General features: G+C 50.4%; 1 pseudogene across 1 annotated transcript in view; it reads left to right on the top strand.

Moving 5' to 3' along the window:
• The window catches only part of LOC129549093 (uncharacterized), an 86,752-nt pseudogene extending 67,234 nt beyond the window's left edge, over positions 1–19,518 (top strand). Inside the window, exon 7 of the transcript XR_008684447.2 lies at positions 19,447–19,518. The product of XR_008684447.2 is annotated as an uncharacterized LOC129549093 (transcript). The remainder of the gene's footprint in view (positions 1–19,446) is intronic.
• Positions 19,519–20,785: the final 1,267 nt, after the last annotated feature.

Here is a 20,785-nt window from a genome sequence, read left to right as displayed (position 1 = left end):
TGTCCTTGGGTTCTCCATTGGTGGCTCTAATCAGCCTTGGATCAAAAATATTTGAGGAAAAAAAAATTCCAGAATGTTCCAAAAAGCAAAAGGTGAATTTGCCACATACAGCAACTAATTGCATATAATTTACATTATGTTAGGTATTACTGGCTCAGATGGTAAAGCATCTACCTACAATGTGGGAGACCTGGGTTCAATCCCTGGGTCGGGAAGATCTCCTGGAGAAGGAAATGGCAACCCACTCCAGTATTCTTGCCTGGAAAATCCCAAGGACAGAGGAGCCTGGTAGGCTGCAGTCCATGGGGTCACAAAGAGTCGGACACGACTGAGCGACTTCACTCACTCAGAGATGATTTAAAGTACGTGGGAGACTGTGCCATAGTTTACATGCAAATACTATGCCATTTTACACCAGGGACTTGGGTGCACATTGAAGACAGGGGTCTGGAACCAACCCCCTGCAGATCCTGAGGGATGACTGTTCTGCTTGCTGGAGTTTCTGGATGAGTCTGTCTTGTCCTTCACTTGGAGTCTAGTTCCTCCCCATGTGAGCAGTCATGTATTTCAGGTTCCCATAGAGCATGGACTTACACAGGCCGTAGAATTTCCCATAGATTTTTGCAAACAGCACTGTAATAAGAGTATACTATTGCCAGCATCTTGAATTTGTGACAATTTTTAGTTTCTAGGAATCTCAGTGTTTAATTATCAATCACTGATAGCTTGGCTTTCTCATTATTAGTTGGTTGATTGTTTACCTTAAAGTGTGAAGTGGTGCCCGTTTACACTAGGAATGTGTTTTGACTTATGAGTTTCCAACAGTTCAGTTCAGTTCAGTTGCTCAGTTGTGTTTGACTCTTTGTGACCCCATGGACTGCAGCACGCCAGGCCTCCCTATCCATCACCAACTCTTGGAGTTTACTCAAACTCATGCCCATTGAGTCGGTGATGCCATAGACTTTAAAACATGTATGCGACTTAAACGAGTCATCCATGTGAAAAACTGAAAGTGTTAGTTGCTCAGCCATGTCCGACTTTTTGCGATTCCATGCCCTGTAGCCTGCCAGGCTTCTCTGTCCATGGAATTCTCTAGGCAAGAATACTGGAGTGGATAGCCATTCCCTTCTCCAGGAGATCTTCTTGACGAAGGGATCAAACTGGGTCATGTGCCTTGCAGGCAGATTCTTTACTGTCTGAGCCACCAGGGAGTGAATCATCCATACCTTAAATATGTACATCTCCTGCATTTGCTTCTACAGTGATTCTTCACAACTATTACTGCATATGTTTTGCTAAGGGGAAGGTGTGTGGAATGGGTCCACACCCATGGGCAGTGATTTTAGAGAGATTTAGTAATGTTTGTACTACTTAGGGCTTGAGAAAGCAGCAAGGCAAGGCAGGGAAACACAGGTTCAGTTCAGTTCAGTCGCTCAGTCGTGTCCGACTCTCCGCGACCCCATGAATCACAGCACGCCAGGCCTCCCTGTCCATCACCAACTCCTGGACTTCACCCAAACTCATGTCCACAGAGTCGGTGATGCCATCCAGCCATCTCATTCTCTGTCGTCCCCTTCTCCTCCCACCCCCAATCCTTCCTAGCATCAGACTCTTTTCCAGTGAGTCAACTCGATGCATGAGGTGGCCAAAGTATTGGAGTTTCAGCTTTAGCATCCGTCCTTCCAATGAACATCCTGGATTTATCTCCTTTAGGATGGACTGGTTGGATCTCCTTGCAGTCCAAGGGACTCTCAAGAGTCTTCTCCAGCACCACAGTTCAAAAGCATCAGTTCTTTGGCGATCAGCTTTCTTCACAGTCCAACTCTCACATCCATGTTAGGCTGTTGCAAAAATCCGCATGAACCAGACAAGGGCCTGACGTACTGGTAGTGGGGATGGAGCAGGAGAACGTGTTGAGAGATGTTTAGGAAAAGGGATTAGTAGGTCTGTTTTGCCAAAAGTTTTACTTTCCTTTTAGGTTCAAAGGATTCATTAACAAAAGAAACCACTCGTTACATACATAAACAATTTCAGTTTTTTGTAGAAGATTATTTGACTTAATTCCAATATGCATTCATTAAAAGAAAAGAAATAGAAACAATAGAAATAGCAGCATCAGTTCAGTTCAGTCGCTCAGTCATGTCCGACCCCATGAATCACAGCATGCCAGGCCTCCCTGCCCATCACCAACTCCCGGAGTTCACTCAAACTCACGTCCACAGAGTTGGTGATGCCATCCAGCCATCTCATTCTCTGTCATCCCCTTCTCCTCGCGCCCCCAACCTTTCCCAGCATCAGAGTCTTTTCCAGTGAGTCAGCTTGTTGCATGAGATGGCCAAAGTATTGCAGTTTCAGCTTCAGCATCAGTCCTTCCAATAGCAGCATAAACATCACCAAATTGGGCCCACCTATATCCAGACTTCAGCAGTGCTGGAAAGGCCCTCATTCACAGCAGTGTGGGGTCCCAGTTGGGAAAAGGTTCCCAGGTGGTGTGTCATCCCATGGGTGACATTTCAAATTGCAGTTTTGTGGGCTCCCGCTTGTAATTCCAGGCCTCAAACTGATGTCATCATCGGTTTGCATGCAAAAATGCAGCTCTGGTTTTACACTGTAACCGTTTTACAATGTTCATTTCAGTTTGTGAGTCATAGCATTTCGTTAGACCCTGGGGGACTGGCCAGACCTCCAGAGACTCAAAAATTCCAAGACCCACTCTCTTTCTTATCTGGTGTTGCCTGACTTGCTATGTTTGCAGGCAGGCAGGGAATCTGGGCAGTGTCCAGGCAGGTCAGAGGCCTGCTCTCCTGCTTTGAAGCCTGAACAAGACTTTCTCCATTTTAATTTCCCTAACATAGGTCTTGGGGGATAATTTGATACAAGGAATTGAGGAAAGGGGAGGTATCCAAAAAGCCCCCAAACTTCTGCCTTGGGTGACATTAGTAAGAGGAACAGGTTTAGACCACTCAGTAAATGCGTACTGAACTTCTTCTGGTGGGGGAGGTGGACAAAAATGATGAACTCTTTAAAAAGAAAGAAGAGTGCAGCAAAGAAGGACTATTTTAAAGGTGTAGATGTAGGCAAAAGGGCACCTGATTTTGACTAAGGGGCTCAGACAGGCTTTCTCATCTGTGAGAGAGTAAAGCCAGCTGAGGTGAGAAGCTGTGGGCATGAGGGCATGTGGGCTCTTTCTGTCACCACGTCAGGGGTACGGCTGCTGGATGCCACACGGGGGACCGGGCAGTGCTGCCATTGGGTAGATTCTGCACAGCAATCTGGTTTACTGATGCCTTTTAGGATATTTGGACTTTGTCAGTGGTCAGGGCCTGCAGTGAAGCACAAACAATGGGCTTTGAGACCTCGCTGTGGGTCTGTAGCGTCCGCTTTGGTGTGATCTTCTCGCCTTCTCTGCTCCTCCTCCCGCTCACCGGCCATCAGGCGCCCGTGGGCCCACATTGCGGTGCTGCAAAAGTGCCGTCTCTTCAGGCCCTCCTGCCCTGGTTCTGCTCAGGTCTCACTGCCGCCTCTCCTTGAGGCCTCTGCTGTCTAATCAGATTCAGGCCCCTGTAACGCTGTTAGTATTACAGTGTGCCCTCTGCTGTCACGTTATGCTGCTTTGTCTTTCTTCACAGCACTTCACTGCTTGACACGCTGTGTATTGATTTGTCTCTCGTCCATCTGCCTTTCCTGGAATGTGTGTTCCGTCAGAGCTGGAACTTTGTGTTGTTCGTGATTCCATCTCCACTGCCAGGACAGTGCCTCATGCATCCAGGTGAATCAGTGACTGACGAGATGGACCAGTCAGTTCATCTGTCTCTATGTCCAGACGAGCAGGGCCTGGCATGCAGTAGGTGCCTGCTAAGTGCTTGATAGAGTGGACCGGTGAGTGAGTGACTCTGTGTGTCATTGGCTAGTCCCCAGCACTTAGGTGCCCAGCGAGTGTCTGTTGAAAAGATGAGTGGTCTAGAGAGCTTGCCTATCTCTCTCTGAGGCTGGTCCTCTGTGGGGTCAGCCCCAGTGACTGTGTTTGAGAAGGGCCAAAAAAAAAAAGAGAAGTGCCCAGGCATGCAGTCTTGGATGTGTGTGGTTGCAGTTGATCTTTGCATCTGATGTTTGAGTCAATGCCTCACTCTCTCAGTATGTCTGCCGTCAGGCACGTGCTGTAATTAACTTGCCATAATTTAGCATAGAGATGAATTTTTCATTTTAAAGATGCCACAAACAACTGGCGCTGGTGATACGTTGGTTGTTAATGAAGCTCATGCCTAAGAGAACACGAACACAGTGTCCCGTGTCTAGGAGAGAAGGGCTGGTAGTCTGCGCCTGGCCAGAGTGTGAGGAAGCCAGAGACGTTCTGACAGACCTGGGGTTCCACACGCCCAAGTGCTCCCCAGCATGTGGGCAGAGCCTTGGGGTGAGTGTGGGTCCTGTTTTACCCAAAGGTTTGGGGGAAACAACATTTAAAGAATATTGCACAGGATTGGGGAAACAGACTCTTGGAGGGCACAAACAAAACCCGGACCCAGAGACTCCACAGAGGCTGAGCCAGAATTGTGTCTGAGCATCTCCTGAGGAGGTGCGGGTCAGCAGTGGACTGCCACAGGGGCTCTGTGTGCAGCAGACCTGGGTTATACAGCCTGTGGCATAAGCCCTCTTGGAGGAGGTCGCCATTAATCCCACCATAGAGCCACCAGAACTTACACAGGACTGGAAACAGACTCTCGGAGGGCACAAGCAAAAGCTTGTGCGCACCAGGACTCAGGAGAAAGGAGCAGTGACCCCACAAGAGACTGACCCAGACTTGCCCGTGTGTGTCCAGGAGTCTCTGGCGGAGGCGTGGGTCGGTGGTGGCCTGGTGCAGGGTCAGGGGCGCCGAGTGCAGCAGTGCATGCACAGGACCTTTTGAAGGAGGCCACTATCTTCACTTTCTCCACCATGGTTGGCCTCAGGTCAAACAACAGGGAGGGAACACAACCCTGCCCGTCAATGGAAAGTTGGACTAAAGATTTACTGAGCATGGCTCCACCCAGTGGAACAAGACCCAGTTTCCCCATCAGTCAGTCTCTCCCATCAGGTAACTTCCATAAGTCTCTTATCCTTATCCATCAGAGGGAAGACAGAATGAAAACCGCAATCACAAAAAACTAATAAAACTGATCACGTGGACCTCAGCCTTGTCTAATTCAATGAAACCATGAGCCATGCCATGTAGGGCCACCCAAGACAGACAGGGCATGGTGGAGAATTCTGACAAAACATGGTCTGTTGGAGAAGGGGATGGCAAACCACTTCAGTACTCCTGCCTTGTGAAACCTATGAACAGTATGAAAAGACAAAAAGGTATGACAATGAAAGATGAGCTCCCCAGGTCGGTAAGTGCCCAATATGCTACTGGAAATCAGTGGAGAAATAACTTCAGAAAGAACGAAGAGACGGAGCCAAAGCCAAAACAGCACCCAGTTGTTGATGAGACTGGTGATGGAAGTAAAGTCCGATGCTGTAAAGAGCAATATTGCATAGGAACCTGGAATGTTAGGTCCATGAATCAAGGCAAATTGGAAGTGGTCAAACAGGAGATGACAAGAGTGAACGTCGACATTTTAGGAATCAGTGAACTAAAATGGACTGGAATGGGTGAATTTAACTCAGATGACCATCATATCTACTACTGTGGGCAAGAATCCCTTAGAAGAAATGGAGTTGCCCTCATAGTTAACAAAAGAGTCTGAAATGCAGTGCTTTGATGCAATCTAAAAAACAAGAGAATGATATCTGTTCATTTCTAAGGCAAACCATTCAGTATCACAGTAATCCAAGTCTATGTCCTGACCAGTAAAGCTGAAGAAGCAGAAGTTGAACAGTCTATGAAGACCTACAAAACCTTATAGAACTAACACACAAAAAATATGTCCTTTTCATTATAGGGGACTGGAATGCAAAAGTAGGAAGTCAAGAAACACCTGGAGTAACAAGCAAATTTGGCTTTGGAGTACAGAATGAAGCGGGGCAAAGGCTAACAGAGTTCTTCCAAGAGAACTTACTGGTTGTAGCAAACACCCTCTTCCAATAGCACAAGAGAAAACTCTACATATGGACATCACCAGATGGTCAACACTGAAATCAGATTGATTTTATTCTTTGCAGCTAAAGATGGAGAAGCTCTGTACAGTCAGCAAAAACAAGACCAGGAGCTGACTGTGGCTCAGACCATGAACTCCTTATTGCCAAATTCAGACTCAAATTGAAGAAAGTAGGGAAAATCACTAGACCATTCAGCTATGACCTAAATCAAATCCCTTACGATGATACAGTAGAAGTGACAAATAGGTTCAAGTGATTAGATCTGATAGACAGAGTGCCTGAAGAACTATGGATGGAGGTTCGTGACATTGTACAGGAGGCAGGAGTCAAGACCATCCCCAAGAGAAAAAAATGCAAAAAGGCAAAATGGTTGACTGAGGAGGCCTTACAAACAGCTGTGTAAAGAAGAGAAGTGAAGAGGAAAGGAGAAAAGGAAAGGTATACCCATCTGGATGCAGAGTTCCAAAGAATAGCAAGGAGAGATAAGAAAGCCTTCCTCAGTGATTAGTGCAAAGAAATAGAGGAAAACAATAGAATGGGAAAGACTAGAGATCTCTTCAAGAAAATTACAGATACCAAGGGAACATTTCATGCAAAGATGGACACAATAAAGGACAGAAATGGTATGGACCTAACAGAAGCAGAAGAGATTAAGAAGAGTTGGCAAGAATATACGGAAGAACTGTACAAAAAAGATCTTCATGACTCAGATGATCACGATGGTGTGATCACTCACCTAGAGCCAGACATCCTGGAATGTGAAGTCAAGTGGGCCTTTGGAAGCATCACTACAAACAAAGCTAGTGGAGGTGATGGAATTCCAGTTGAGCTATTTCAAATCCTGAAAGATGAGGCAGTGAAAGGGCTACACTCAATATGTCAGCACATTTGGACAACTCAGCAGTGGTCATAGTACCGTTACAGGTCAGTTTTCATTCCAATCCCAAAGAAAGGCAATGCCAAAGAATGCTCCAACTACCGCACAATTGCACTCATCTCACACGATGCTCATCATCTCATGCAAATGCACTCATCTCACAAAGTAATGCTCAAAATCCTCTAAGTCAGGCTTCAACAGTACGTGAACCATGAACTTCCAGATGTTCCAGCTGGATTTAGAAAAGGCAGAGGAATCAGAGGTCAAACTGCCAACATCCATTGGATCATAGAAAAAGCAAGATAGTTCCAGAAAAATGTCTGCTTTATTGACTTTGCCAGAGCCTTTGACTGTGTGGATCACAACAAACTGTGGAAAATTCTTGAAGAGATTGGAATACCAGACCAGCTCACCTGCCTCCTGAGAAATCTATATGCAGGTCAAGAAGCAACAGTTAGAACTGGACATGTAACAACAGACTGGTTCCAAATCGGGAAAGGAGTATGTCAAGGCTGTTTATTGTCACCCTGCTTATTTAACTTATATGCAGAGTACATCATGCAAAATGCTGGACTGGATGAAGCACAAGCTGGAATCAAGGTTGCTCGGAGAAATATCAGTAACCTCAGATATGCAGATTACCCTACCCTTATGACAGAAAGCGAAGAAGAACTAAAGAGCCTCTTGATGAAAGTAAAAGAGGAGAGTGAAAAAGTTGGCTTAAAACTCAGCATTCAGACAACTAAGATCATGGCATCCGGTCCCATCACTTTATGGCAAATAGATGGGGAAACAATGGAAACAGTGACAGACTTTATTTTTTGGGGCTCCAAAATCATTGTAGATGGTGACTGCAGCCATGAAATTAAAAGACGCTTGCTCCTTGGAAGAAAAACTATGACCAACCTAGACAGCATATTAAAAAGCAGAGACATTACCTTGCAGACAAAGGTTGGTCCAGTCAAAGCTATCGTTTTTCCAGTAGTCATGTATGGATGTGAGATTTGGACTACAAAGAAAGCTGAGCGCCAAAGAACTGATGCTCTTGAACTGTTGTGTTGAAGACTCTTCAGAGTCCCTTGGATTGCAAGGAGATCCAACCAGTCCATCCTAAAGGCAATGACTCTTGAATGTTCATTGGAAGGACTGATGCTGAAGCTGAAGCTCCAGTACTTTGGCCACCTGGTGAGAAGATCTGAGTCAATGGAAAAGACCCCGATGCTGGGAAAGATTGAAGGTAGGAGGAGAAGGGGACGACAGAGGATGAGATGGTTGGATGACATCGTGACTCAATGGATGTGAGTTTGAGCACGCTTCCAGAGTTTGTGATGGACAGGGAAGCCTCGCCTGCTGCAGTCTGTGGGGTTGCAAAGAATCGGACAAGACTAGGCGACTGAACTGAACTAAAAACAAGTATGGCTCTTTGTTGGAGGAGAATTCAAATAGCTTAGTGGTTACAGCGGGGTTCTGAAGCTAGGCTGGGTGCATTTGAATCTGTCCCACCACTTCCTTGCTTCGCGGTCCTGGGCAAATTACATTGACTCTCAAGACCTCATTCTTCGGGACATCCCTGGTGGTCCAGTGGCTTTGGCTCTGGTTCCCAATGACCCAGGTTCGATCCCTGGTTCAGAAATTAGATCCTACATGTCCCAACTAAGAGTTCACATGCTACAGCTAAGTTCACATGCCACAACTAAGCATCCTGCATGCCACATCAAAGATCGAAGAGCCCATGTGCCACAACTAACACCCGGCGCAGTGAAATGAGAAAAAGAAACAAAAGCATCCCTTGCCTGTGAGGTGAGAGCCTGGGACACTGTGAGCCCCCTTAGCACATTGCCATGTACATCCCAGGTGAACAGCGAGGGCTAATATCATATATGATTGCTTGACATTGTCAAATAAAAGAGGAGACGATTACAATTTTCATCTTGCATTGGCTTTGCACCCAGGAATGATTCTCCACTCCTCTCTGCCATGTTTGAGATGGAAAAGTTAGAGGAACACTGCCTTAAAAACATAGACCTCCAGTGCAGTGCATGTAATTGGCTGGTATGATTATCTTCAGGAATTTTCCTGCAAGCTTGTCTTAGTTATCACCTGTCACAGAGTTGAGCTCTCATTACCAAAGTGATAAATCAGTGATACTTACTTTCAGTACTTAGTATCTAAAAGTACCTAGTTGAATAGCAGAGGAGGTTCAGGGAACCTGCGGGTTTGAATCAAGAATTGCCACTTAAGGAATGACAATGCCTAGAAGAGCTTGTAACGTCACATGTGTTTCTTGCATTTCATTCTCATAAGAGCCTGTTATTCATCAAGGTGGAAAAGGCTGTCAGGCTGTTTCTGCGACTTCTTCTGTGAATGAGATTGAAACATTTACCAGCCCTTCCTGGTCTCCATCCAGTGTTTTTTTGACTGCAAGTCATTTTCCATGGATTGAAGTGGCATTTTCCCTAATGAAACAAAATATGAAATATCAGAGCATGCTGCACATAATAAGCTTGCATTGGTGTTTAGTCACTAAGTCGTGTCCAGTATCATCCGTAAAACTTTGGTTTTAATTTGTGTGGTGTGTGCTGCTGTTAGCTGTATTTCTTTCTGGGCATCTTAACCATTTCAAAAGTTACTGTTTTGGACCCTCTTACAGGACTTTCACATTCCTTTGCTTCTGCTTAGTCGTCTCCTTTGGCCTTTCCGTGGTTGAGTTTGCTTCAGGTCAACTAGTTAAAACAAATTGCTGTGCTTGAAGTTGCTGATCACTGTAAATTTAACTCTGACTTGTCGTCGAAGGAGGGCAGTGGGCCGTTGGGGTTCGATGATGAGACCCATCAGCGGCTGGGCGTCCGTCGCTTTGCCTGCCTCATGACCACCGCCCATCCGTCCCCTGCCCCTGTGTGGTGCCGCCATTCCTGTACATCCACAGAACCTTGAGTTGTTGTATTGTTTCACACTCCATTTCCAGTCTGCTGTGAATTGTGTTGGCGCTCCCTTCAGAAAGCACTCAGTGCCCGGCTGCTTTTCAACACACCCGCCCCTCCCGGGACCGAGCCCCCACGTTCCTCCTGCGTGATTCACGGGCGTCTGCGCTCCTTTCCTGGCCCTGGCGCCCCGCAGCCAGCGGCCCAGCGTTGCTCTTCTCAACACAGGCAGAGCCATCCGGTGACTCCAGTCTTGCCTCGGTCACTTTCTCACCTCCTGGAGTCTCTGGTCCAGTGTCACTTTCCCAGGAAGCTTCCTTGGTTGATTTCTCTAAATTTGTAGCCTCTGTTTCCCTGATTTTTGTTTTCTCCAAAGCATGTAGCGTTATCTGACAGTCTATTCATTCGTGGGTTGTTCATCCCCCATGTTCCTGTTAACTACCCACCATGTCTCCTGACATAGATGCTCAAAAAATATTTGAATGCTAGGAATTTTTATCCCTGTTTTAGATACAGTCATTGAAGGTCTAAGAGATTAAAGGTTCCTTGCCCAGACCCTACAAGTGCCAGGATGGAGTTAAAACCTGTACACTCCTCTTTCTTGGTAAAAGGGGCAGTAGTAGATAAGACGCAAAGTTACCGGGAGGAAAGACTCCGCAGGAAGGCTCCTCACCCCACTTATTGAGAACCCTAACTTTTTATGTCTGTGTCATTCAGCAACCCACCCCAAGGTTCTTTTAGTGTTCCTGGATTTTTATTTAGGAGTAGCTGACCCCGCTATTACCTATTTTACCCCACCCAATTACCTGTTTTCTTTTTCTAGCCTAGATGAGAGAAGCGTGCGCGTGGGTTGGCGTCTGTCAGCGTCTGTCTGTCTGCCTGCTCCTCCCGCGGGCCGTCGAGCTCCCGGCTCTAGGCCATGGGCCGCGGGGCGCTGGAGCCTGGGGGGCTGTCTCTGTGCGCTCGCATCTGGGCCCCCGGGAGGCACCGATGTCAGCCGCACGTGCAGGCGTGTCTGGACTCCCAGCCTGCTCAGTTCTCCCGGAGACCTGCCGGCCCCCTGCCCCTTCTTGCCAGCAGGCGGGAGCTGGGTCATCACTGGCCCCTTGTGGCTGAATCTGAGTCTAGAAAGTGAAGCAGGCTCCCCTGATGAGCCACGTACGTTTCCCTGCACTCAGGGCGGCTCCCCTGGCCTGGTGGCCGGGAACGCGGAGCCAGTCGGCCTCCTGACGCTGCTCGTTCGGATGATGCCGCCGGGAGAAGGGCTGGTGCGGTCCCGCGCCCCCTGCACACACACCCTGCTTGGTGGCGGTAGGTCAGCCGCTCAGTTGTGTCTGACTCTTGGCTGCTCGGTCCATGGGATTGTTCAGGCAAGAATTAGTGGAGTGGGCTGTCATTTCCTTCTCCGGGGGTCTTCCCGACCCAGGGATCGACCTGGGGTCTCCTGTGGATTCTTTACCACCGAGCCGACAGGGAAGCCCGCCCCCTCTGCTGTGCAGTTTATTTGTTTGCATTTCTGATTTGGAAGCAGGAGAAGCCTGCAGCATTTTCTTCCCAAGCACCTCACGCTCACTGCCTTTTCTGGAGAGAGGAGGTACGGGGGGCTTTGAACAGGTGGATGGCTCGGAGGTGGGCGGCGGCCTCTGGCTGTCACCCTCGGGAGTGGTCTTCCTGGGGCTGTCGCCCGAGCCTGGTTTCTGCCCTCCTGTCGCCGGTGTGGGGAGGAGGGCTGCAGCCCACAGCCCCTCCTCATGCTGACCCGGACACACTGCTCTTAGCGGGCACCCCTCGAATGGCCGGGGACATCCAGGGTGCTTTTCTGGCAGCCTAACCCATGGTTAGTCCAAGCAGCAGGCAGTGTCTTTAAACCCAGGACAGCAGCCCAGCCTGCAGTGGGCATGCAGGATACCGTCCAGGACTCGGGGCAGGTCGGAAATGGGCTTTACCCGCTGCCAAGTGAGGCAGGCCCCGGAAGGCCTGGCTCCCGCTCACTCTGCCCGCTCCACACAGCCTCCCTCGGGAGCTGACAGGCAGGAGCCCGTGTGGACCCTTGACTCTGTGCCCCGTCACTCTGTGTGCTTCTAAGTGGTGGCTGGGTTGCCTAGAGGCAGCTGTGGGACTGGAGCAGGCAGAGGTGGGGCAGAATCCCAGTTGCACTCTGACCTGATTCTTCTCTGAGCCTCAGTTCCCTTGTCTGCAAAGTGGGATATAGGTTTGTGTATTTGTAGAGGGATTTAGTGGGGCCTCCCAGGTGGCTCAATGGTAAAGTATCCTCCTGCAATGCAGGAGACCCAGGTTCAACCCCTGGGTCAGGAAGGTCCCCTGGAGAAGGAAATGGCGACCCACTCCAGTATTCTTGCCTGGAGAATCCCACGGACAGAGGAGACTGGCAGACTACAGTCCATGGGGTCTCAAAGAGTCAGTCACAACTTAGCAACTGAACACACATACATGCAGAGGGATTGAGTGCAATAGTCCAACAGAAGTGAGTCTTCAGGATGTGATAGGTGATGTTCTTAATTGTGGGGTGACTGAGAGGCACGGTGGGTCATGCAAAGAGGATGCATGGACGGGAATTAAGTCCAAGTTCAGATCCTCAGTCCATTCATTCATTCAGTGTTTAAATGAGTGATGATGCTTTTCAAACTGTGGTGCTAGAGAAGACTCTTCAGAGTCCCTTGGACTTCAAGGAGATCAAACCGGTCAGTCCTAAAGGAAATCAACCCTGAATGTTGATTGCAAGGACAGATCCTGAAGCTGAAGCTTCAGTACTTTGGCCACCTGATGGAAAGAGCTGACTCACTGGAAAAGACCCTGATGCTGGGAACCATTGAGGGCAGGAGGTAAAGAGGGTGAGATGGTTGGATGGCATCACCGACTCAATGGACATGAGTTTGAGCAAACTCTGGGAGATGGTGATGGACAGGAAAGCCTGGCATGTGCTGCAGTCTGTGGGGTTGCAAAGAGTCACACATAGTGACTGAACACACACACACACTTTATGGGATTTACACTGAGATTGAGACCGTGTTGGTTGGTCTTTGATGTGGGCAAATCACCATACTTTCTGAAACTCAGTTTCCTCATATAAAATGGGAGTGAGGATACCAACCTTGTGTTGAGCATGAGATGCACATTTCTAAGTGGCAGCTAGCTGCTTGGTTATTTTCTGCTACAACTTTTTCTCTGCTGAGGCATTTTCTGCTGTAACTCTGTGGTTAGTATGTAAGATGACTACTTGTATTAAACTCTTCCACCTTTGATGTTCAATCCAGAGATGCTTGTTTGAGCACCTGTTATGTGAGAGGCATCCTGCCAGCCTAGGGGAGGTGCATGGTCCTGGGGGAACATCAGAGGCCCAGCTGCTTAGGTGGCGGCCACTGGTCAGTGCTGCAATGAAGGCATGAACTGAGTGCTGAGCTGGTGCCAAGGAGGGAGTGCTGAAGGCTGGGCATAGGGTGTGCCCACGGATGAGTGCACCGAGAGGATGCCAGTGCATGGGGAAGGGAGTGAGAATTACGCAGGGGGAGGGCGCGTGGCAGAGCTCTGGCATGGGCGTGAACATGGACGTGGGCTGTGTGTGGGGTGCGTGCTCAGGTGTGTTGGTAGCTATGGGTCACGTGCGGTGTGAGGAGGCTGGAGCAGTCCACTGGGGCTGGATTGTGAGGGGTCTACAGTCCTTGCCGTTGTGAGTTAAGGTTGCAATGTGGGAACTTCTCAGGGGGCTGAACCTGGTGCTTATTTGCATGGGGCAGGCACAACACTCTTCAGTTAAAGTGCCACGTGAGCCACTCATGGAATTTGACGTTTTCGAGTAGCCCACATTAAGACAGTAAGAAGAAAACAGGTGAAATAACTTTAATAATATACTGTATTGGACCTAGTATCTCCGAAATACTATAATTTCTTGTAATTAATATAGAAGATATGAATATTTTGTGTTCTTTCTTTTACTACTGAGTCTTCAATCTCTGGTGTGTATTTCAAATATTTCAAGCTACAGTACAGCTCAGTTTGGACTGCACCATGTCTCAGGGCTCGTGGCCGCATGTGACTCTGAGTGCCCTGCTGGGCAGTGCAGGCCTAGCCCGTCTGGGATACGGAAGCTGGGCATGTTCTCCGTGATTCTGAGCCTTCCCTCAGTTGCCATGCCAGCCTTCTTCTCCCATTAAACCTCTGGGAAAACCTTCCCAACAGCAGATTGGTAACTGGTGGTTTTCAGCAGGGAAGAGAGAAAAACTGGGGGATTCTGTCATCCAGGGCTTACATGGCTCAAAACCAAAAAATGGGCAGAATTCCCTGGGTCTCCCTCCTCACCTGCATCTGCACTGCACAAACATCCCTGGAGACTGAGTTACTCTGTACTAGTTTATTGAGCATCTAGTTTGGCCTGTTAATCAATACTTCGGTCTTTCTCTTTTTTTTCAGTACCTCCACAAAACAGGTTTTCTTGTCCCATTTTACAGAGGAAAGCCCATGAGAGATTAAGTACATTGCCCAGGGTTGTATAACTAGACATGGCACAGCTGAGGCTCAAACCTGGTATCAAATCCATGTTCTAACCTCTGCTCCTGACTGTTTCCCTCATAAATTCTCAGACTGTTATGTACATTATGATCTCTAAGTTGGAAGAAATATACATAAGTATTTGAATAAGCATGTGTATGCACACATGTATATATACACACACACACACATATACAGAAAAGGCTATGGTTTTTCTGGTAGTCATATTGGACTATAAAGGAGGCTGAAGCCAAAGAATTGATGCTTTTGACTCTTGAGAGTCCTTTGGACAGCAAGATCAAACCAGTCAATCCTAAAGGAAATCAACCCTGAATATTCATTGGAAGGACTGATCCTGAAGCTCCAATACTTTGGCCACCTGATGCAAAGAGGTGACTCATTGGAAAAGACCCTGATGCTGGGAAAGATTGAGGGCAGGAAGAGAAGGGGATGAGATGGTTGGATGGCATCACCGACTCAATGGATATAAGTTTGAGCAAGCTCCAGGAGATGGTGAAGGACAGGGAGGCCTGCTGTGCTGCAGTCCATGGGGTCGCAGAGTCAGACACAACTTAGACACAACTTCAGTCTTAGTGACTGGACAAAAATATAGCAAAAAGACTGGTAAGCTTAGCAAAAAACTAAAATGAGTCAAAACTAAAGGATGCGTTTCCTCCTCTTCTCTACCTGCCTCCCTTCTATCCAGGCACTGGGGACCAGTTAGAATGTTCTGGTGCTGACCAGTTGCTATGGGCCTGTTGGCAGGGGAGGGGCATCAGTGGAACTCCAGTGTTTGTGAAGTCTTCCATTTCCTTGGTAGGGGAGCTTGAGACAGTGGGGTGGCCAGGGAGCAGTCACAGTTGGGCTGTAAAGCTAGAACTCAGCTAGTGGTCTCGATCCGGCCTGGGCTGTTTGCTGGGAAAGAGCCAGACTGCACCTCGTGAGCTTCATCTTCGACTTTCTCTCCGACGGAGGCTGGTGAGCAGTGATGTGGCCGCAAAGGGGGTAAAGGGCTGGGAAGGTCCATGGGGAAGGCACCGGAGGATGGTGAGGAGTCAGGCTTCAGGGTCAGACCACTGTGGGTTTGACTTAGGACTCCGCCACTCCCTCATTTTGGTCTCCTCGTTTGTAAAACTGAAGCAATCATTTTACCCAGGGCTCCTTCATTAGAGGCCACAGTGAAATAACTCCAGTTCACAGAGATGTCTATGCTAGGATTCAGAAGCATGTGTATACAGGTCGGCTTGGGAGCCTGTGGCGAGCAGGCCCTTGTAGGCTGTGCTGGAGAGACAGCAGCAGACCCGCTCCAGCTTTCAGGAGCCCCCGCACCCCAGCTACTGTCTGCAGCACGGCCTCAGGTTGCTTCCCCAGCGCCTGCCCCTGCAGGGTTTTCCAGCTTCAGTGTCCATTCAGGGGTTTCTTAGTTTAGACTTCTGAAATAGAGGCGAATTGGCCCGACTTCCTTTCTAGTCAGAGCCACACATTTCAAAGGTCCTGGCAGACCTGGGGGAGCCAGCCCAGGACTGGCTAGTCCCCCGGTCCAGGCGGCTGCGGCCAGAGTGGGTGAGCCGGTCCTCAGCCTGCTGCGGGGGCTGGGCATGGACACGGAGGACGCAGCAGGGTCGGCTGTGCGGGCTGGTATTTCCCTGCCCGGCTTGACTTCTGCCTCTCCACCAGGGTTATTCCTGCCTGCTCCTCCCTCAAGCCTGGCCCCCACCTCCCTAGGTTTGCCTGGAAGCCCTCCACTCTGCACTGAGAAGGGGAAAGCCTCTCATCCCCGCCAGGCTGTTCAGACCTGCCCCCTCCTGAACCCTGCCTCCCAACTCCTGCCTTTGCTTCACTCAAAGGCGGAGCGGTCCTTTTGTGCTTTCAGCTTTCTCCTGAAGATACCCCTCCTTTTCTTCAGCCTTGAGGTTTTCTCCCTTCTGTGGGAACCCTCATAAACCCTCGCGTTTCTCTCTGGGCCCCCCAGGGGCTTCCCACACAGCTTCAGACCAACTGTCTGTCCAAGGACCAGGCAGAGTGCTGGGGTGTGAATCTCTGGCCACAAGTCCTCACAGGACTGAGGAGTTTGTGATGGGATGTTGATCAGCTGAGCACTGCAAACACTTTAGTTCAGCTGACAGTTTTTTCACGGCGAAACTTTCTCGATGAAGGAGGCAGTGTGTGTCATTTACAGTCGGGCACAGCTTCTGTCTGCTCAGGGACAGTGTGTGACCTCTCCTGTAATAGCCCCAGCCTGGGTGCTCCCCTCCAACCCCCTAAATGAAGTTCCTTGTGGCAGCTCTCCGAGTCACCAGGTCCAGAGGTTCCTGCTTTACAGCATGCTCTTCTCGACTCTTGGTCCCCAGGGCTCCAGTTTTTTCTCTTCTTCACTCGCCTCTTCTCCATAGGCTCCCCCGCCCCCCCCAACCCCCCACTCCCACAGACACACACACACACGCTCCTCGTGCTCTCTGACTGGCAGATGCTCAGGCCAGGCCCTCTTCTGCATCTGCCTTGCCCTTGCTGAGTTCACGTCCTCAGTCCCTGGTGACATCCAGTGCAGACCTTCAGCCCAGCCCAGGCTCTAGACTCATGTCCTCCCTGCTTCCTGACTGTCTTCGTGCTGATGTCTGACGGGCCTCCTCATGTGTGGATAAGTGCAAGCAGAGCACTGACGGCTTTTCTCAAATCTAGCCCCATTTCCCGTGATTCCCCTCTACCTCACGAGGGTGATCACCATCCAGCCAGATGCTCAAGCTCCAAACCCGAGGTCTTCCCCATGACTCTCTTTCCCTCTTGTGCCATGTCTAATCTGTCATTAGGTCTTGTTCGTTGTACCCCCTGAATAAAAGCCCACTGGCTTCCCTGGTGGCTTAGATGGTAAAGAACCTGCCTGCAATGCAGGAGACCCAGGTTCGATCCCTGGGTCAGGAAGATCCCCTGGAGAAGGGAATGGCAACCCACTCCAGTATTCTTGCCTGGAGAATTCCATGGACAGAGGAGCCTGGCGGGCTACAGTCCATGGGGTTGCAAAGAGCTGGACACTTCTGAGCAACTTTCACTTTTACCCTCGTCGTTATCACCACTGGTTGTCCCCACCAGGTCTGAGCCACCCTTGTCCCTCCCTGGCCAGCTCTAAGCACCTTCCTTTTCATCCCCCTGTACCCAAGTCTCCACGGACTGGCCTGAAGAGCTTTTTAAAGCTTGTGCCTCCCTGTGTGCAGCCCTCACACTGCTCTGAGAGTGAAGCCTGACCCCTAGTCATGGTCCAGCAGCCCTGGGTGGCCTGGCCTCGGCGCTGTCTCCATGTCCCCTCCTGTCACCCTTTGGGCTCTGTCCACTCCCTCTGCCTGCCGCCCTTCCCCGGGCTTTGTCCCGCTGGACCCTTTCTCCTCCCCTCAGCTGTAAGCTCAGAGGCATTTCCCCTCCCTCCCCACCACCCCCTCTTTGGCCAAAGGAGCGCTCGGGGCCATGTTTCAGGCTCACAGCACAGGTGACTGAGAGCAGGGAGGCCACCACTGAGCCTGTGTTTGTCCTCTAAGTTCTGGCCAGGCCTGCACTGTCCCCAGGAATGAGTCTTTTTTAAGCCTTGGGGAACTTCTGACACTGAGGCTTTGTGAAGCCCCAAACCATTCAGCCAGCAAGTGATCCGTCCTGAGTTTGAACTCAGGTTGGCCTGCCAGTTCCCTGAAAGATTTGAGGAGGGTTTGTAAAAGGAGGGTTTGTAAAGCCAGGGGCTCCTACACCTGTACGGTCCTAAAAAGTAGTGACCTGTTGGTGATAGAGGGCTTCTAGTCTCTTATTACTCCTCTCGTCCCAGACAAACCCCAGTATCTTTTTTGTATTATCCACAGTCAGGTGGAATTTCTCAAAGTGCAAGAGGGCTGATGTTACTGCAGCAGGATGACATGATGCCAGCCAATAGCAAATAGTAAATGTTCCGGGCGCCCCATTTAGGCAAACGTATGGTTTCTATCAGGCTTTGGAAAATAGCCAGTATTCCTTTCTTAAGAAAGGCATCCTTTCCCAGCTGGGAACTCACATTCCATGTCCTGCCAATTCACATGTTCCTTTAGGTGTAGATGTCATCTTACCTACCAGGATGGTGACAGGCCCCCGGCTGCCCTGGGCAAAAACTGAGAACACAGTACTGTGGTGCAAAAGTCTCTGTTAGAGGAGTACTGGTGCCTGCTGCTCCTCTGCCTCCGAAAGGGCCTGACTCGTACCAGAGCCCGGGAGGGTACGATGCTACTGCTGCTAAGTTGCTTCAGCGGTGTCCGACTCTGTGCGACCCCATAGACGGTAGCCCACCAGGCTCCTCTGTCCCTGGGATTCTCCAGGCAAGAATACTGGAGTGGGTTGCCATTTCCTTCTCCAGATGTTACGATGGGCGTTTGTTTTTTTATTTTCCTGCCCAGTGTTCACCCTCTGCTCCTTCACTGTGCTTAGAAAACGCTCGCCTCGCTTGCGGAGGTTGGATGGCTGGACTGCGGGTATATTGGGCTTCCGCCTGTCTGGTCGTGCGCACGTGGTGACGCAGGAAAGCTGGGCCCTAGGGGGTCCTCCAGAGGAGTGACAGCGGCCTGTCTGGTCGCCTCACCCCGCCCCCCACCCCGCAGAGGTGGCGGTGCCCGGGCTCTCTGCAGCCCCACTGAGGCGGCCCCGGCCTGTGATCAGGCCCCAGGTCAGGGGAGCCGTGGGCAGCCTGGCGCTGTGCTTGCCTGGAGAGATGGTGGGTTTAGAACGAGGTAAGTACATGGAGCCTTGGGCGGGAGAAGGGTGCCCCCCACCCGCTGAGTGGAGGCGGCAGTCAGCGCTCTCTTCATACCATGAAAGCACTGGTGTCCATCTGTGCCCAGGCCCGGCTGGCCACCGTGGGGCTGAGAAGCCCTGCCTCACTGCCCAGGAAATCCCTGGCCTGTCCCCAGCGCCCAGCGTCCGGAGGCGCGGCCAGGCCTCTTCTGTCCTTCCCTCCCCCCGGGTCTCGACTTGCAGATCCTCCTGGTTGAGCACTTGCCTTTCACTCTGGATTCCTTTTCCCTTTCCCTCCGTTGGTTCTTGACTGTGGTTCTCTCGCAGGAGATCCGGCGCCTTGACCCGAGGGGCGTGGCCCTCCCGTCAGAACCGGCTCCAGACGCGCCCTCCTAGCAGCCGGGAAGATGCGGCAGCTCAAGGGGAAGCCGAAGAAGGAGACGTCCCGGGACAAGAAGGAGCGGAAGCAGGCCATGCAGGAGGCGCGGCGGCAGATCACCACGGTGGTGCTGCCCACGCTGGCCGTGGTGGCGCTGCTCATCGTGGTGTTCGTGTACGTGGCCACGCGCCCCGCCGGCGCCGAGTGAGGGCGCCCACGGCTGGCCTCCGTGCGCGGGGCTTCCTGAGCTCTGAGCAGGGGCCCCCTGTCTTCTCTGGTCTGTGACTTGATTAAAGTTTCTCCACTTTTCTCGGGAAGGGAATAGGGAACGTTTTATCAGTGAATGTGCCATACACCTTATGGTCCACTTCATGTGCCTTTCAGACTTCAAAGCCGTGTGTGTGTGTGTGTGTGTGTGTGTGTTTCTCCTCCAATCAATATGTCGACAGCTTCACCTGGCGCGAGGAGGAATCTCTGGGTCACGGATCAGTTGGGATCAGTGCTTCTTACCCCATCCCTGTTGCTTTGAACATGACTCTTTCCTACACGTGTTCACGATTTCCGAAGGGACTGTAATTCTTCTCTGTGCTTCATGTGATTTGAAATATATGTCGACTCAAAAGTGAAATATTTATTTTTTGAATAAAGGAGATAACAGCCTTAATCTGGACGTTTGTCTTGTTTTGCCAGGAGGTGGTCTCTGCTCTTCAGGGACCACGGGAAGGTGTTGTCTGTCCGTGGGGGTCCTCCCACTGGCTGGGCAGTGCACCTCTGGCCTCCAGTTCCCTGGGCTTTGCCCACCTTGCCCTTCATTCCCCACTGTGAATCACTTTCAATAAAATCACGCTATTGAACTGGCTCATTTTAAGATTGAGAGAATCTCGAGAGAGCCAAAAAGGAGGCATTAATCGGTCTGTTACAGGGAACTAAGAGTTGTTCACAAGTGCTTTAGATACCAGTGAGCAAAGAGCACTGCAGACCTGGACTTGGAGGTCCAGGTCAGGCTTTGTTCTGTCCTGCAGAGGGGCTGACAGTCCAGCTGAGTTCTGGGTGCAGACTGGCCGTGCTGGACAGGTTGCTTCATTGTATTCCACGGGCATCGTCCGCCGTCCTGCCTGCTGGATGCAGTGGGCCCCTTTCTAAAGTCAGCTGCATGGCAGCTGTTCCGAGGGGGCCTGTTCCCTGGTCACTGCTGACTGGGGGAGGTTTGTGGGGAGAGGAGCACTCGTTTAATCTCGCTGGCTGCCTGACTGTGAAGGTGTGTTCTGGGGACGTGCGGCCTCTTGG

This window comes from Moschus berezovskii, chromosome 25 (assembly GCF_049115385.1).
Source record: "Moschus berezovskii isolate FMDL1 chromosome 25, NW_MosBer_1.0, whole genome shotgun sequence".
Lineage (NCBI taxonomy): Eukaryota > Metazoa > Chordata > Mammalia > Artiodactyla > Moschidae > Moschus > Moschus berezovskii.
The sequence above is the reverse complement of the archived record's forward strand: the minus strand, read 5'-3'. Positions and strand labels throughout refer to the sequence as shown.